Raw genomic sequence first — 6,774 nt, 5'->3', positions numbered from 1 at the left:
GTTAGTTCTAGTTCAAGGGAGTTATATGAAAAATTGATATAATTTATACATTTGTATTTATATTTTAAAATAAATTGAAATGTAGAAAACTAAAATGCAGAAAATTAAAAATAAAATACATAAAATAATATGTAGAAAATTTAAATTCAGATAATTAAAATGTAGAAAATAAAAAAAATAGACCATTTAAAAACAGGAAATACTAAGCAAAAAAAAAAAAAAAACATTTTGCTTGTCTTTAAAAAAAATCATTCAACATCCATCTTTCAATTGGAAGGTTCACTTTCCTGACTTATTCATAAAGTAAAATATTAAAAATTTGATAGAAAACACAATCGAAAAAACGTGAAAAGATAGAAACATCAAGGGAAATGAAGAAAATAGAAAGAAATTTAATGTGAAAATAAATACCTAATGTAACGCCCAACATCAAGTTCGATTGAGTTACCGAAAAAGAAGGTGCACCTTGTTAGTATAGACAGTGACTATTATTTTTTTTAAGCTTTCTTGACCATTCTTCTATGATCTCAGAATCCCTCTCATTCGGATGTGGTATCAGTATATTCATGTACTCCTACTCTCTACTCGGGTGTCACGATTTTGAGAGCTTGAAAATTGAGTGATAGAGAAGAATGAGTCGGTTAGGACAAAAGAAAAATATTATTATCTTAGTATAATAGGATTAGGGGTAAATTTGGTCATTTGATGATTCATGATAAGAGAGAATCTCAAAAACCCATCTTTTACACGGTAATTAAATTGACTGCAAATGAGGGATTCTGAGATACCTGACATCTTTGGATGCCTCGTCATTTTAGGATTACCACAATCCAAACGAGGTTAATCCAAATGCCCATAGGATGGGCATCCTAGATTACCACCAAACAAACGACACCTTAGTGAACTAGAATTAGAATTAGGAATCCTTGGGTTTATGAATCCTAATTCACAAACACTAAAATTCCCAAATCGATTCAATTTCGACCTTAGGTTTAGGTTTGACATTATTGCCTTAAGGGGCCATTTGTTTTTCGGGAATGTAGATGTCCGACATCTACCGATGACTGGACTTTTAGATGCTTGAAATTTTAGATGTCCGGCATTTTCAGATAGCCATATTTGTTTCGTAGAAAAATTTATTAAGGATGTCCGGGAATATTTGGATAGCAACGTTTGTTTTGTAGGATTTGTTTTGGGAATGTGTTAAATTTATAAAATGTTCCAAAAATGCCCTCACGAATACGCATATAATTTATAAATTCAATTAATATAACAGATTTATTTGAATTAATTTAATATTTTGTTTTTTTATATGTTGTTTTGTAGAGCAAATTAATTCCTATTAATTCAATATATATTTCATTTTTAACTTTAATATTTTTCTAAAAGAACAATCATATAATTAATATTATCTTGGGTAAAATTTATTTATCTTACTGTCATATTATATTTTTTTAAGAGGAAAAGTATCACAAATAAATTGGTCGTAAAAAAAGTTGTTGCTTTAAAATTATATATTTATGATAATAAATATTATTAATAATATAATTCCTTCAAAATATTAAAAATAAATTGAAATATTATATAATTTAATTACAGTTTATTTTATATGTTAATGTAATATACAAATATACTTAATTGCACAAAATTGCTTATTAGACAATGAGTCCGTTTATTTATTTAAATTATAAATTTAAAAATAAAATATAAAAAATTTTGGAGAAAAATAAATAAAATTGATGAAAGAAAAATATGGAAAAAAATGAAGGGCAAAAATGTAAAGAGCGGATGCCCTCAACACGGGAATTTTGGATACCCACGTTTCAAAAGGGCATCCAAAATTCGTTAGATGCCTCCCGATGTCCGAGTATCATACATTACTCGCAAAACAAACATGAGAATCCAGATGCCCGTCGAATGGGAATCTTAGATTCCCACGAAACAAACAGCCCCTAAGAGCAAAGCTCTCGAGGCAAATAACAAGTCCTTGGCCCAAGAGTCAAGCACTCATACAAGATAGGATAATCAATCCCACTTGAATATTATTTACATGCAGCTCAAACACAAACATGAAATTGCAAAGGTCCATGAAAGTTTCCTGGCTAAACTTGAAAGGAAAAAATCGATGGCTAATTCATTATCAAAACTGATATATTTGTAAACAACCTAATAACAAGCCTTTAGATAGCTTCTCAACTAAACCTTAAATGTCATATCATCACCACCGTAGCAAAAACATGAAAATACACATTCTTAATACATTTAAGAAAGGATAAAATTGAAAAGGAATAAACTTATGTTGGAAAAGTCTTAAATAAAACTTTTTCATAATCTGAAGTCTTAAACAATACATATTAGGGGTGAGTTATGTATTTTTGGTTAATTATTGTGACGTCCGAGTAGATAGGAGGGCATGTGATACATTAATGAATCGATACCACATCCGAATGAAAGGGATATTGAGATCATGGAAGAATGGTCAAGAAAGACTTGAAAGAATTGATAGTCACTACCTATATTAACAATGTGTACTTTCCTTTTCGATAACTCAATCGTAATTAGAACTCCAAAGTGAGATTGGGTGATTTCCTCGTAAATGAACTAGGAAGCATGTGAGTGAGAGGTTCCTAACTCATCTGAGTACCATAAATAAACATGCAAGAACATAATAATAATAATAATAAATAATGGGAAGAAAGTCCAAAGAATTGATTTCACCCCTTGAATCTGTCAACCATTTATTTAATTACTCAATATTAAATAAACTACTCATTCTATACGCCAAAAACTCTCTAATCTCAACTGGTTCTCCCAAGCACAAGTTATTTCGTTTTACTAATTTAGGAACGAATATTTTTATCTAGTTTCAAAAACGAAATTGAGGCTTTAATGATTAATTTTCTTAATGATCTCTAAAGAATTTCTCAATCTCTATCTTAACACTACTTTAGTTATGCATCTTAGTTCTAGCTCTAGCATACCTCTTCTGAGCGTAAGATTTAAGACTAAGATCAATTAATCTACGATTAAAAGATTAAAGACATAAAGCATAGAGATACACGAATAGAATATTGAAACTCATTCAATCAAGAGAACTAAATAATCAATCCTTAAGATAAAAAAGTTTTGCTACTCATATTCAAACTAAAACAAAAAAATCTCAATGAGAGTTCCATAACAAAACAAGAAAAATCAAGGGAAAAGAGAACACTAATGTTGTTGTGTCGATTGATTGTCCCCGAGCCAATTTACACGATCTCGAGCCTTGAAAATTCATTCTCTGAGCTCCTTGATACTCCTTCTCTTTCTATTTTCGAATTTGTCATGTATTCTGTCTAAGATGGGTGTTCGATCCCTCAAAATTCCGACTACAAAGCCTATCTAATAAAAGAACGTTGAGAGAGTTACAGGGCGCCATCAGTAAGTGTCATGGCGCAACAGGAAAATCTAGTGGAAAGAAAATCTTTGGAGCACCGCGGCACTGTTCATGGCACTTAGACTCCATTAGGGAACACCTAAGCGCTCATGTCTTAAGTCAAAACTCTAGTTTTCCTCATTTTTTCTACCGGCATCATGACACCTTTTCAGGCATCCTGATGCTGTTCTCTCAGGTTTTTGGCAACGATAAGTGTTGTAATATCTTCCTTATTCGTTCGGGCTTTGATTTTCCTATCAATTTGATCTAATTATGTTCTATTTCTTTGTAATGGCTCGTTTCTGCAAAATATATCTTATGTGCATAAATTTGTCATGAGTAAACGAAAACTAACAAACAATTCGAATATCACAGAGTGTACTATTGATTAAAATGGTGGGTTATGTAGGTCCGGTTCATTTTGGCCACTTAAGCACCATTTTAGCTAGGTTAAGTTAAAAGGGGGTGGGCTATATGCAACTGTTTCATTTTGGTCACTTAGGCACCATTTTAGCTAGTTTGAGTTAAAAGGAGATGTGTAATGTAGATTTCGTTCATTTTGGCAACTTAGGCACCATACTTTTAAGTAGTTTGAGTTAAAAGGGGTGAGTTATATAGGTAGACTTTGTTCATTTTAGCCACTTAGGTACCATTTTAGCTAGTTTGAATTAAAAGGAGGTGGTTCTGTAGTATTGGTTAATTTAGACACAATTTTAGCCTAGTTAGAGTTGGAAGGGAGTGGGGTATATGTTTTTGGTTCATTTAGGCAACTAATATAACCATTTGTGCTACTTTGAGTTAAAAGGGTTGGATTAATTATGTATCATTCATTTATTCCACTTGGGCACCACCTGGGCACCACTTGAGGCATTTCTTTAAGTTTCTTGAACACCGAAACAGCACTTTAGACACTTGAAGGCCTTTTTACGATCCCTTTGGATATGTCTACACAAACAATAAAATCTTCAAAATCAATCAATTTAGCACGACTTAAAGTAAAGAGCTAGAATAAGGTTACTATTGTTGATCGAAGATCAAAGAGGCAAGGAGAATTAGTTCCTTCCTAAAGTTGAACACTCTGCAAGAGTGATTGACCAAACCCCAACTTGAATGTGTTACATCATCTCCCAACCTAGATCAGCCATTGCAAACAAAAAGTTTTCGAGTGCTCTTGGCTAGCTTGAAATCAATGACTCAATGACACCTAATTCGATTAAAATTGATCTCTCCACTAAAACAAATTTGAGTTTTCCCAACACTCAAAATCGTCATCATAGATCAATATTTCGTTGGCAAAACTCTTTCTTGACGATTTTTATTCTTTGCCAAGTTCTTCGACAAATTCCCATTGCGGTAGACTTTTGAAGATGAATTTCGAATTTCGTCGCCATAGGTCTTTGACGACGAAATTTAGAATTTGTCATCAAAGGTACCTATAGCGATGAAAGGAAGAATTCTATTTCGTCGCCATGGATATAATTCATTTAACAATTGCCTACATGCCTTCTATTTTTTTCTTGTTACAACTTTGTTATCTAAATATTTTTTCAAATTTATATCAAACTTCGTAAGCACGTATTCAAAATTATCATATATACTTTTATTTTTAAGCAAAAAGTGATTTTTACAATCGGTCAAGTATAGAAAGTTAATTACAATATAAGCTAAGTTAATTTTTTACTACAACATAAATATAAACCTAATCTAGAAACCTTCATCTCCTTGGTTTCATGAAATTTCCTATAATCTCTTAAGCTTCCTGAGAAAAAAATCAAAAGTACCTAAAAAAACAAAAGAAAAATAAACCTATGTGAACAAAGAGTGATAGTAACTCATTCCAGTGTATTTTAGATGAACTTCAACAATGGGACAAAAAGAATTAACTTTGATCCAGCAAAGTGACCATAAAGACAAAACAAGCATTCCTAACCCAAATTCACTCCACATCTCACACTCACCAAACATACTTCAAATCCTACAAACTCATCCAAACACACTCCAAATACTTACCCAATCAACTTAAAAAGCTTACAAACATGTCTAAACTCACTCCACATCCCATAAATTCACCAAACTAACTCTTAAAAGCAAAATATAAACATGTCTATTAACTCATCCAAACTCAATATAAATCCCACAAAGTTGACTCAAATACACCTCACATCTCACAAATTCACTCAAACTAATTAGTATCCAACTCATCCAATCTCATCAATTCAAATACCACTAACTTATCCATCTTAAGGACACAGATACCCCTTGTACCCCAAGTATCTCCACAATTATATGATATTGTCCGATTTGAACTAACTCTCACCGTTTTGTTTTTGGTTTCACCCAAAAGGCCTCATATCAATTGAGATAATTGTCCAAATGGATCATGCTCTTTCCTAACCAATGTGGAATTTTGTTTGCATTCTACTTGCAAACCCAACAATTCTCCTCTTGAACAAAGTACCACCAAACCTCCCTTCAAGTAATCACTCATTCGTCTACTCTCGGACCTGAACGAGAGTTTGCTCTTATCCAAGGTTTCTGCCACACCTTGATAGAGTACACCCACGGATTACACCATGACTACCTTTTCTGAGACTAACTACTTCTTTGTTTCGTACTTGAGGATTCATCGACACAACAAGTTTAGACCATGGATCTAATAACAATTGTTAAAGACAATGATACCCTTCGTACCCCAAAATGGTATGATATGGTCCACTTTGGACATAACTCTCACGTCTTTGCTTTTGGATTCACCAAAAATGCTTCATACCAATGGATATAATTGTCCTTATCTATATACCATGGATCATGCTCTTCCCTAGCTTGGGACTTTGTTTGCATTCCCCTTACAAACCCAACAATCCAGATCAACCATTAGAAAGAAACGTGTCTAACTCACATAACCTAACTCTCTATTATTTAGTATGATTACCATAATGGCAGGATAGCCATACAATGCCAAGCAAAACAATGACACTCAATCAAGAACAAACTAAGCAATGCTAGATAGTTGTACAAGATAATAAATAAAGGTAAAATACGATACAACATACAACCAAATATGCAAAATACATTAAGTTTCAATATGGTTTTATAACATTAAATAAATCATCCATGCCTAGTTAGAAGGTACTTGTGTTTTTGCCCTTTTACGATCAAAACAAGTTTATTTAAAAATCATGGCCAAACTATTAGCAATTATAGATAAAAAATTAATAAGACAAAAATTTAATGCAAGGGGATAGTTTAAGTTCATAATCATGCTTGTTCTAGTACTTGTAAATAATGTCAAGCAAGCCAACATGTCTATTTCATCTTAACCCAAGTGGACTAAAAAGTTTCAAATTAGACAAAAATTT

The sequence above is a fragment of the Momordica charantia genome (genome assembly GCF_013281855.1).
Source record: "Momordica charantia cultivar OHB3-1 chromosome 7 unlocalized genomic scaffold, Mcharantia_2.0 BLBB01000007.1, whole genome shotgun sequence".
In the NCBI taxonomy this organism is placed as follows: Eukaryota; Viridiplantae; Streptophyta; class Magnoliopsida; order Cucurbitales; family Cucurbitaceae; genus Momordica; species Momordica charantia.
This window is presented reverse-complemented; position numbering follows the sequence as displayed.